Genomic DNA, 12,576 nt, shown 5'->3' with positions numbered 1-12,576 from the left:
ACTAAAGACTGAAGTACTGTTTCTAGCCACAGAACAGACATATTACATAGACTAGCAATGTATTCTTCCTCATGCAAATGGAAGCCAGTGTACCTCAGCCTTTACAACCTGACATATAATGACCACCTGTAAGGTAAATAAAAGAGGATAGTTTAGCTTTCACAGTCATTCAGTCCTGGGCCTCTGTGCAAGTCTGTGAACAAAGGCACTAATTAGTGCCCCTGAACAGCCATCTGATTGTAACACCTTTTTGTCACGGCTGACCTAGGCTGGATTTGAATTAGTAGGATAAAGGGGGAGTCTACAACCTATTATTAATTCCCTGAGCCATATAGGGAGGGTTTAATGTCTGCTTGTAGTTCATAAGTCAGTGAAGGGAGAAACCTTATGCAGTTTGAGGATCGTTGTCGTTGTGTGGCCATCGCCATAACCATATGTGAAAGTCTTTGCCATCTACAGAAAGAAGTAAAATTAGCTGAATTTTGCCCCGAATGCTACATTTGTAGTTACTAGTATCTTCATATTTATATATAGATGGAGAATTTTCCTGTTACACTATACTGTGCATGGAGAGGAACATTATGTAAGTAATATAAAACCTTGACTTGTATAGTGTCTTCTATACAAGGATCTCAAAGCACTTCACAAATATTTTATATATTGTCAACCCACAGAAAAGGATAGCTACTACTTTCATACAGTTTGAGAAGTTGGGAAGTACAACTGGTTCCTACAGTTTTGTTCAGATTCTAAAAAGAAGAGAAGTACAAAGAAAGATTAAATGACTTCCTCAGGACATAGAGGAAGTTCTTGGCTGGGCTGACAAAATATTGACTTCCATTCTTAAGATCTAAACCACAAGGATATCCTTCTTTGATGATCTGGTCCCCTTATGCCACCATGGCAACAAAACAGGGCAGGAAAGATAGTGAATCTCCACATCTCATGTTGAACTGGCATAGCTGGTGCAAAACTGAGAAATCTGACTCTTAAGTTGCTCACTCTGCAATCCTCAGCTTCTGCCTTCCAGCTATTCTCCATTGACTAAATAGCTCTTGGGGGGCAAAAAAAGCCAGTATGCTTAGTAGCACTGAGCCTGCTCTGAAGTATACTGAGGCCATGGCCAGCATAGAACCATCGGTAGAATAAGACAGCAGCAAACAGCTCCTTTCTGAAACCTCCCCTCCCACCAGTCACAACTGGTGGATAGTGCAGCAGAGAATCTAGCCCTTTGACACCTATGTTTGTACACCATTATGTACGCTGTTGGCATTCAATAAATAATAACTTTTGATTCTATCCTTATACCAGTCCAGGTGAGTGATATGTGAGAACTGTTCTCTACTTGTGTGACATTTCAATAGGGGGCAGTTTTTCCTGAATAATGATATTTTCTACAGTTGTGGGCTTCAACCAGACACAACGAAAATCAGTGTTCATGTGTCCCTTTATGTATGTACATCCTAAGGTGTAAAATGCACTCTTAACATTTTGAATAGTTCATCATCAGCTTCTGCCACCTGCTCAAATCTGACCCATTATTACTTGATGGCTCTTTGATATCCTGTGTGCAATGACCTGATGTTGAAAAGATCTCAAGATGATTTAAACCCTGGGCATAGATAAACTGGAAAGCTGCTGCAAGAAGCCATTTAGAGCTCCCTGATCTTAGGTCTGGTTCTACCCCATCCCTGATGTAGCTTACAGCAGCCTCGGGATTGCTATGGCACCAGGAGAGTTGATACACAAATCAAGGATCATCAAAGCACAGCAGCACTCCAACCACACCGCCTTCCATCTGGCCATCTGCCAAAATATCCCTTGTGCTGGAGGATATGAAGGTGATGTAGAAACCAGCCATGGTGCGTCTGTGCTGCTTAGGGGTCCCCCGCTGCTGGGAGAATCCCGAGCTGACAGGTTGTGCCAGCTTTCCACTGGAGTAACACAACAAGGCCAGAGCAAGGCTGAAGATCTGGCCCTAAGTCTCCACAGTGCAAGAACAAGCATCACAACTGTCACTAATTGCCATGTTTATTGATAGACTCAGCCAGAGGACAAACAATTAACAAGCCTAAAGTGTGAATGATCCTCTTACCCCGAACAGCAACCTGTTGCATACTGGTGGTGCAGTATAAAGAAATGCGAAGCATTGCCCATGTGATGCCTGTTCTGCAGAAAAAAGAGGGTTTCAGCCTCCAGGGTTGACAGTCTACAAGTTAAATTCACTTTTAGGGTTAAAAAATTCATCCCCCCGATTTCACAGATGGCATTATCTTGGGTGACCATATTTAATCCAGGCTTTCACTTCACTGTAATTCAAGCATCACTGTAAAAAATTACAAGGTAGGTTTTTAAGCATGGTTTATTTTTAGATTAAAACTTAATCAAGAAACTGGAAGAAAGAGGCAAAAGCCACCAAGGGAAATATACAAACATATTTTTAAGGCATGACTGAATCTGCTGAACCTCTTAATAAGATTTACACAGATCAATAAGTGGATAGAAATATTCTCTGGCCTTGCCTGGAACAAATATTCAGGAGTGGAAAAGTGGGACAAGGACAGCTGCAGGCTTTTCTTTCCTTTAGATTGCCACTGTAGAATTAGAAGAAATTTACATTCTAAAAAGCCATGTGTATGCTTTCATTTGAGGAAAATTGGGCACACATCAGTATCTTAAAACCCTTGACAGGATAATAAACATGTGAAGTTCTATCTCTTATGGAGCATTTGCTCTTTCAAAAGGGATTTTCTAATGTATATGGTGTTTACGCACACTTCTGGAGCGATGTGTGCCTGAAGAATCAAGCCTATTGGTGTGCACCCATGATGTCCACTCAAGAAAGGAGCTGAAAAAAAAACAAAACACGTTGGAATTGCACATGAGAAATGTTGAAAAATGTGTTTTGTTTCATACAAACTGTTGAGATGACCACAGATAAGAACCAGGAGGTTTGCGCTGGAGAGCGAGCCTGCTACACTCACTCTCAAAAGGTCAAAGCACACTAGAGAACTTTTAGTGTGTATCAGTAGGTTAGTGCACAGCATGTTGGAGCACTGTAGATTTTCACCCCAGCTTGCCATGCAGTAAGTGCTGGTGAAGACCTGCCCCATCTGTAAAATCATAACTAGTACCCTTTGAGTGGGAGACTCAGTTTGACCCTGTCAGTGGATGCCTCTCCCTTCTGTTTGATGGTGTTTCTACCATATACTGTTCTCCATTCCTAAATATGGGTGGCTCTAAAAATCTCCTATCTGCTTGTGTTTCCTATGGGTAGGGCAGGCAGATAGCTATATTAAAACAAGTGAAGAAAGACACTGAAGTCAAGTTGTTTTACTGCAGATGGTATTTTTAGATACATTTTATGTAATGCAACATCCTTTTTAATATATGGACTTGACACTTCAACAGAATAATGTGTTACACTAAGGGCTTGTCTCCACTTACTGGGGGATAGACATGCAGCAATCGATCCAGCGGGGTCAATTTAGTGGGTGAAGACCCGCTCAATTGTTCGCTGATCATTCTCCGTCAATTCCGGTACTCCACCAGAACAAGAAGCATAAGGTAAGTTGACAGGAGAGTTTCTCCCATCAACCCAGCCCGGTATAGACACAGCAAAAGTTTGATCTAAACTGTGTCGACTCCAGCTACATTATTCACGTAGCTGGAGTTGCGTAACTTAGGTCGACTGAGCCCCATGGTATAGACCTGCCCTTAGTTACACTGGTACTTCACATACAATCAATAAAAGGACGCATGATGATCTCACTTGCACCAGTGAGAATCAGGAGTCACTCCACTGGATGTCAAAGGAGTTATGCTGATGTAAAACTGGTGTGAGATCATCAGAATCAGGCATCCTCCATTTGATTCCTCTCTATATAATCTGCCGGTAGTCTAACATATTATCAGCATGAAGTGTTAAACATGAAATTAAGCCAAAAAGTGTCTAAAATATTTGCTTTTATAACTAAATCTGTTCTGGGATTATTAAAATAATTGTAATCAGTTTTTTTAAGGAGATTAACATGATCCAAATTAGTAGCAATATTTTTGGATCGGTAGCAATGCAGTTTGATCAACAGGTAAACACACATACTAGGAAAACTCCTTCCACAGCACTCACATCTTTACCCCAACTTGTCTCTCCTAATTATGATTGTGTTTTAGTGTGTGCTGATTCTGACTCTGCATGTGCAAGCCATGTTATAGTCTTTTGCTTTTAAGGGTGACTTTTAGCTTCTCTCATACTGTTTAAGGTGGAGATGTTATTAATTTCTGAAAGCAAACATATTTTTCAATTTTATTTTATTATAAAGGTATCTGAAATAGAATGAGAGGATAATTAAGATGGATATTCAGCTAAGAAGCCATCATTTTAATAGTCTGGTGTAAAGCAAGACTGAGAAAATTCAGCTCCATCTGAATGCATGTGATAGCCCACACCTATGCTATTTAAAGTTTTGTTTTTTCACTTTTACATTCCGGGAGTGGATTTTAAAAGAACGATCTTGAATCTATCAGACACACTTCACTAAAGCAACTCTGTTCCCCACAACCACTATGAATCATAGGTAGCCTCTCTTTTTGCAAGGGAATTCACTACTTGTCTATGTAGGCTTCTTAACCTCCTTCCCACTGCCTAAGTGAGTAATAGAAATAATTGTCCTGTTATTTATAAAGCTCCATCAGTTTACTCAGCTCAGTGGAAAGCCTAGAAGTGGAGATTCTAGGAAAAACTTTTTTTTCTCTAATACTAGCTTTCACATAGAGTGATTGACAAAATTAGCATAAATCTCCTTCCAGCAGTTACTTCAGTTAATCAAGCTAATAACAATACTCATGAAATATAGCTATCATTTTCTCTGTCAAATACAGTATACCCTGAATAATAAAGGAGGTCAAAGAAGGAGAACACAGTAACAAGTGGGTGCAAAAGTATGTACCCTCTACTAATAATAGCAAGGATCTGATATATTGAACAAAGGGTGGAAGACTCATTTACTGAGATTTAAAATTAGATTAAACAGAACACTAGAGTATATACCATGGGGAATAATCCAGCACTGCTTTCTGTGAACTCACATTTTACCAAACACTCTTGTGATGCTAGGGTAAGGTTTTGGGTCAAGTTACCAGAGGCAGGAAAGCAATAAAAAAAAGATGCTGGAAAGGTCTGATAATTTCATTAAGTATTTAAGTTTAAAGATAGGAATGTTATTAATTATAATTATTATATTTTATTTTATTATTGCACAATTCAGAAATAAAAGTTAATTAATGGTAGCTTAGGTACATGTGATCATGACTTGATCACATCTATAATGTGCAAGTAGAATAAAGTCCAGACCAGTAATATATAAACTTGGTATTCAATGAGGCCAATTTCACAAAGCTAAAAACAATTATGAGCTAAATCAGCTGAACAGAAGAATGCAATCAGAAAAATTTGAATGATAATTTGAAATAATTTAAGAACACTTTACTAGATGCCCCCAAAAGCTCCAATCGCACAATCCAGGAAGAAGACTGTACTGGTTAAAAAAAATGACCTGACTTAGAGGAGAAGTGAAGATATCCATTAAAAAGTACATATATAACAAATGGAAGAAAGGACAAGTTGATAGTAATGAATATAAATCAGAAGTTAGGAATTGTAGAAAATTGATAAGGGAAACTAAGAGACATAACAAGAAATCTATGGCCAGAAGAGTTAAGGACAATAAGAAGGAGTGTTTTAAAATATATTAGAAACAAAAATAATCCTGATAATGCTATTGGTCCATTACTAGATGAAGATGGTACAATTATTAATAATAATGCAGAAAAAGCAGAAGTGTTCAATAAGTATTTTGTTCTGTATCTGAGGAAAAACAGATGACATAGTGTCATCATATGGTAATGACACTCTTTCCATTCCACTAGTAGCTCTGGAGGATGTTAAACTGAAGCTACTAAAGTGGACATTTTAAAATCAGCAGGTCCAGATAACTTGCATTAGAGAGCTGGCTGAGGAGCTTGCTGTAGTGTTAATGCTGATTTTTCAATAAGTCTTGGAGCACTAGGGAAGTTCCAGCAGACGGGAAGAAAGCTAATGTTGGGCCTATTTTTAACAGGGAAAATGGGATGATCCAGGTAGTTATAAGCCTGTCAGCCTGACATTGATCCTGGGCAAGATAATGAAGTGGCTGATACAGGACTCAATTAACAAAGAATTAAAGGAAGGTAATATAATTCATACAAATCAACACACTTATTTATGGTAAATAGATTCTGTCAACCTAATTTGATATCTTTTTTTAAAATAAGAGTACAAGTTTGGATGACAAAGGTAATGGTGTTGATGTAATATACTTAGCCTTCTGTAAGGGTTTTGACTTAGTACTGTATGATGACATTTTGATTAAAAAACTAAAATGTTATAAACTTAACATGACATACATTAGCAGATTAAAAACTGGCTAAATGATAGACCTCAAAATGTAATTGTAAACAGGGAATCATTGTTGAGCGGGTGTGCTCCTAGTGGGGTCCTGAAGGGACTGGTACTCGGCCCTACACTATTTAATATTTTTGTCAATGACCTGGAAGAAAACCTTGAACCATCACTGATAAAGTTTGAAAATGATACAAAAATTGAGGAATGATAAATAATGAAGAGGACAGGTCACTGATTCAGGATGATCTGGATCACTTTGTAAACTGGGCAAAAGGAAACAATACACACTTAAATATGGCTAAATGGAAATGTATATATCAAGGAACAAAGAATGTAGGCCATACTTACAGGATGCAGGGGGAAGCAGTGACTATGAAAAAGATTTGAGGGTCCTGGTGGATAATCATTCAACATGAGATGCTTTGGCCAAACAAACTTATGTGATCCTGGGATGCATAAACAAGGGAATCTCAAGTAGGAGGAGAGAGGTTATTTTACCTCTATATTTGGCACTGGTGTGATCACTGTTGGACTACTGTGTCCAGTTCTGGTGCCCACAATTCAAATGGAAGGTTGGTAAATTGGAGAGGATTCAGAGAACGGGCACAAGAATGATTAAATGATTTAATGATTATAAAACATGCCTTATAGTGATAGACTCAAAGAGCTCAATCTATTGAGCTAAACAAAGAGAACGTTAAAGGTGACTATAGTCTATAAGTATCTACACAGGGAACAAATATTTAATAATGAGCTCTTCAATCTAGCAGACAAAAGTGTAATACAATCCATTAGCTGGAAGTTGAAGCTTGACAAATTCAGACTGGAAATAAGGCATACATTTTAAACAGTGAAGTTAATTAACCATTCGAACAATTTGCCAAGGGTCATGGTGGATTCTCCATCACTGACAATTTTTAAATCAAGATCAGATGTTTTTTTTTTCTAAAAGATACACCCTAGGAATTATTTTGTGGAAGTTCTGTGTAATACAGGAGGTCAGACTAGATGATCATATTCTCTTCTGGCCTTTGAATCTATGAATCTATAATACCATTTGTCTTATTTGAAACTAAAAATAATACATTTGTAAATGTAGAACTGTCACCTTGTGTAATATGTCTCCTGAGTGCGCATCTTATATTTTCTTTATCAGATATATTGTCCTATCTGTTAAATGAAAAATTTCACTGAGTATTTGTATGGCTGATCTGTAATGAGCTTATAGCATATTGTGTGTGCAGGACATTACTTTTAGTAGCTGTGTTCTTCTAAGAGATGTTCCTAAATTGAAAAGCCAGATGAAATAAAGTCTATTTAAACAAAAAAAAATTGTGCACATTTCTTTCCACTTTGTTGCCTGTGTTTAGTAGCTAAATCACTGTCACAATGCGAAAGTGCTGGGCCCACACCAGAACACCTGATTCTACAGACTACCATAACAGTAGGAAAATATTTTGATTTTGTGATTGGGGGTCTACCTTTGTAATAGGTAGAGCCAGAAAATCAAATATGAACACACGTGAACTATGTGTAAGTTTGGATTTGGATCTGAATTCAGATCTGAATTTTGTGGCTTGGGTCCTTCTCTATTTGTGGTTATAAAACTATTTGAAAAGAAGAACAAATAAGCATGCTAAAAGAGATGTTTCGGGTCAGTGCACAAAGCTGTCATTCTGAGTTGGCTCCAACATGTTAGTAAAAGTTGTATTTATAGTCCAGCATAAATCAATCAAGAGTTTTAGTACAAGGTACTTTACAGTGAGTGACGGAATGATGGATGTCATCATGTTTCTCTTTGGCTTTGTGTCTAAGTACAGAATGTGCTCATTATGAACTGAAGAAAATGACAACTTACAAAGGAAGAATTGGATTCAGGACCCATTCAGAATAAATATTTAATAACAACCTGTACAAATTTGTTCCATAAATATTTTTTCTTCAGAAACCCATATAATGCATTATTGTTATAGACAGTCTTATCTTAGCTACTGTGACAAAGTTCCTCCTCTACCTTGGTGGGTCTTGCACTTATTGGTGGATTTGCTCGCCTTGCAGCTTCACGGCAGCCCTCAGTTTGGCCGTTTTCGTGAACCCACAGTCCAGGTCAACTCCTCCTGTGTCTGACCAGGAGTTGGGAGGTTTGTGGGGAACCCGGGCCTGCCCTCTACTCCGGGTTCCAGCCCAGGGCCCTGTGGAATGCAGCTGTCTAGAGTGCCTCCTGGAACAGCTGTGCGACTGCTACAACTCCCTGAGCTACTTCCCCATGGCCTCCTCCCAACACCTTCTTTATCCTCACCATAGGACCTTCCTCCTGGTGTCTGATAATGCTTGTACACCTCAGTCCTCCAACAGTCCGTGTTCTCACTCTCAGCTCCTAGTGCCTCTTGCTCCCAGCTCCTCACACGCACACCACAAACCGAAGTGAGCTCCTTTTTAAACCTACGTGCCCTGATTAGCCTGCCTTAATTGATTCTAGCAGCTTCTTGATTGGCTGCAGGTGTTCTAATCAGCCTGTCTGTCTTAATTGTCTCCAGAAGGTTCCTGATTGTTCTGGAACCTTCCCTGTTACCTTACCCAGGGAAAAGGGACCTACGTAACCTAGGGCTAATATATCTTCCTTCTATTACTCTCCTGTAGCCATCTGGCCTGACCCTGTCACACTTCATATTTTAAAAGAAAAGAATTACCATGAGAAACATCTACTGTAACCTTTATAGAGGAAGTCTAAAGAAAAAATCATGCTCTCAGTTAACAATGGTGTAAATCAGGACTAACTTCACAGAGGTAGGCTAGTGTGAAGTTGGTTGAAGTGAGACAAGATTCTAATCTGCCATCTCTACTAGTCTCAAATTAAATCAACTTTTATTTAGGTTTTTCATACTGCAGCATTCTTTTTCTTCTTGCCCTCATCTTGACTAATTTGTGTCCTAGTACTCTTCCTGCCTCCATTACCATCTGTGAGCAATCTGTATTCCAGGCCTCACCATTAATTTGTGTCATATCTTGAAAACTGTGCAATCCCACACCAGTTGCAAAAATTTCATTTGTGTTCAGGAGAAGTTTTCAAGCTGTTTATGTGTGTGGTGTGTTTGTGACTAACTAAACTACTCATCCCCTCCTTCATACAGCTTTATGAAATTTACACAGACATGTGCATATAGAGTATATCTTTGGTTCTGAAGATAGAGAATAAACACAAGCTTTTCCACCTGCTGATGGGACTAACCAAACTGTTACTTAAAATTTATGCTAACAGAGCTGTATTCTGCTCACAGATATACATTGAAAACGTATGACTCCTTAAGCAAGTGCACAAGACCTCAGGTACAGCAGGGATGAAATATTTCAAATTGTTCCAAGCAGTGGAGAATACATACAAATCTGAAACCCCCACCCACCACAGAACAGAGCTCTGCAGTGACTCGCTGCACTGGAATGTGGAATAGGGTATTAATAATATGGTGGGACAGACATGGTCAAACCCCACATTAGGGAGATTCAGAGGGCCTTAATCACAACTCTTCTCCCAAGCCTGGAGTAGAGGCTGCGACCTTGTGCAGATTTCTGAGTTAATTGGAGTTAAGGATTCTGTCCCACAGCCCTTGACTGTGCTCCGCTACTTGGCCTTAAGCACATAGCTCAAAATAAAAACAAACGAGCTAACAAAACCAGCTCATAGACTGACTTCTCCTCCTTTTCTTGCTCTGTACAGCCCTACTGATTTGGAGGTTCTCAGAAGAGTGGGGAAATGCCACTCTGTAGAACTGTCAGCAAGAGTCAATGAAACACTTTCAATGGAAAATGAAAACCGTCCTTTGACAACCTCTTTGGATCTAAGAACATAGAATTTGCCACGCCAGATCAAACCATTTCTCCATCAAATATGGTATCCTGGCTCTGTCAGTACTTCAGAGGAAAGTGAAAACTACTGCAATCCTCCTCGTCCATTGGGAAATAAAGCAGGAGAAAAAAATCCTTCCTGGTTCATGTATGGTAAGCATATGCCCTGAAAAATTAGATTTTATTATGGTTTCACAGGAGGCTTGACTCAGTGGTGGAATTTTAGATTCCTCGTATGTTGTGGCACATCTAGTAATTTATGTGGCCAGACACACATCTAACTAATCCAAAATAAAATGTACACTGCCCTCCTTCCCTCCTCTCCTGATTATGCCTGGAGAGACGAAGAAACTATCCCTCAGATTTAAGAAATTTGTATCACCAAAGGAAAAGGGGGGTTACTGCTATCTGCTGCTCACATCCAGAAATGCCACACTCCCCTTCCACCACGGCAATTAACTTAATTTGACAAACTACACCAAGAACCAGGCACAGTCTCACATTCTATTCATTCTGTACAGTGAATACTCTTAAAAACCATCAACATGACAGAAGAACTGTGTCTAATTAACACTCCCCTAATATCTCAGCAAATAACAAACCTGCTGTTGAGAAAAATACTTTCACACTTCCTTATCAAATTAGGGCAAAAGCGCTCCTAATGAGCTAAAATCAATTAAGGCGACATTAAAATGAATTGATTTTTGCTGTCAGCAAAAGATACTTGCCTTGTAGTTTGCAATGTGAAAAGGAGATGCTAAAGCTTTTTAGTGCAGTTAATGAGGGGCTGGTGCTTGAAGGTGTTACCAGTGAGAAAATTACATCTGACTGAGATTTATGCTGGTATAGCAGCAGCTCACATGCAATGCTGGACACATCAAAGGGGTATTGTTTGGAATTTTTGAATTTTAATGTCGCTCTTATTCAAAACAAAGTAAATAACAGAGGCCCATATGTTTCCCTGCTGCATGAATGCAGGTGGAGAGGAACAATGCAGTGTGAAAACTCTGCAGCTCCAGTGGAGATATAGAGTCCAGGCATCCTCCTCTTGGTCCACCAGGCCAGCAGGTGGGCCAAGTGCGTAGATGGAGGGACCTGAAAAGATAGTGGAGTCCAGGGGATCCTGGACCCACTGAAGTCAGTGAAAGTTTTGACATCAGCTTCAGTGGGGCCAGGATTCCACCTCAGAGATCTATGTCTTCCACCTACCAATGTTCAGCTGCTGTATTCCAACTGCACTTTCCCAAGTCTTCCTGAATGTTTTATGTATCCCACAATCCCAAATTCCAACTGACACCTCTGAACTTAAGATTTGAAGAGACGAAGTGGGTGAGGTAATCTCTTTTATTGGACCAACTTCTGTTGGTGAGTGAGACAAGATTTGAAGGCCATAGTCAGCCAGCAGATTTTAAAATCTGAATGAGGCTTGGGATCTATTCCAAATTTGGGTGAAGTTCATGCTGTTTTTTGTCTTTGCCCAAACCAGTCTGTATGCCATTGCCAGGCTCTTCATTGCTCAGGGAGGTTGAGTTAAACACTCAGAGGGATATATATTCAGTCCACATGTGGTATTATTGAGCAAGAGCACTGTAGAGCCCACAATTTAAACCAGAAAATCTTGTGATCCATTTTGGAATCAAACATTACTAACGCTATATTCAGCTATCTGGAATGTTATGAACATCTCAGGCTGCATTACATTTCTTCTGTGCTTAGTCAGAATCGATATAAACTAGACTAGACTATGAAGAGGGATGACAGCTCTCTGAATAATGGTGGAGTTTGAGCCAAATTGGAGAAGAGACACTTTATTGCACCATTGTCCACACTGGGTGAGCAAAATGCTGACATTAGCAATGTACCTGATTCTCCTCTCACTTAGACTGATATAAATTAGGAGTAAGTCAATGAAGTTACATGGTTTCAGAGCCAATGTGAGAGAAGGATAAAGTTCAATTTGTGTAAGAGATGCAAAGATGAGAACTGACAAGGACTAGGGTCTTTTCTCATTCAGAAATTCAAAGTACAGGGGGCGTTATTTACCATTTGGCCAGGTGTTTGTATGTTCTCAAAACTGTAGGCATGGCATCTGTTTCTATCTGTTTGGATTTTCACAGCTAGGTATAATGGATTATTGATAATGATAAACAAACATATATTTGATCAGAGTTAAAAAATAGTGATATTCAATATTTAAGGCATTTTTACTCAATTTGCTATGTCCCACAAAAAAGAAGAAGATTGAAAATGATCATTAACTACAAGACAAAAACAAATTGTGAAAATCAATC

At 39.1% G+C, this 12,576-nt stretch overlaps 1 long non-coding RNA gene across 1 annotated transcript in view; it reads left to right on the top strand.

Annotated features, from left to right (window-relative positions):
- LOC140895287 (uncharacterized) overlaps positions 1 to 12,576 on the top strand; it is a 44,499-nt gene that overhangs the window by 8,839 nt on the left and 23,084 nt on the right. The window contains exon 2 of the long non-coding RNA XR_012154160.1: positions 10,158 to 10,438. This is a non-coding gene — a long non-coding RNA (uncharacterized LOC140895287). The remainder of the gene's footprint in view (positions 1 to 10,157; positions 10,439 to 12,576) is intronic.

The sequence above is a fragment of the Lepidochelys kempii genome, chromosome 11, assembly GCF_965140285.1.
Source record: "Lepidochelys kempii isolate rLepKem1 chromosome 11, rLepKem1.hap1, whole genome shotgun sequence".
In the NCBI taxonomy this organism is placed as follows: domain Eukaryota; kingdom Metazoa; phylum Chordata; order Testudines; family Cheloniidae; genus Lepidochelys; species Lepidochelys kempii.
This window is presented reverse-complemented; position numbering and strand designations above follow the sequence as displayed.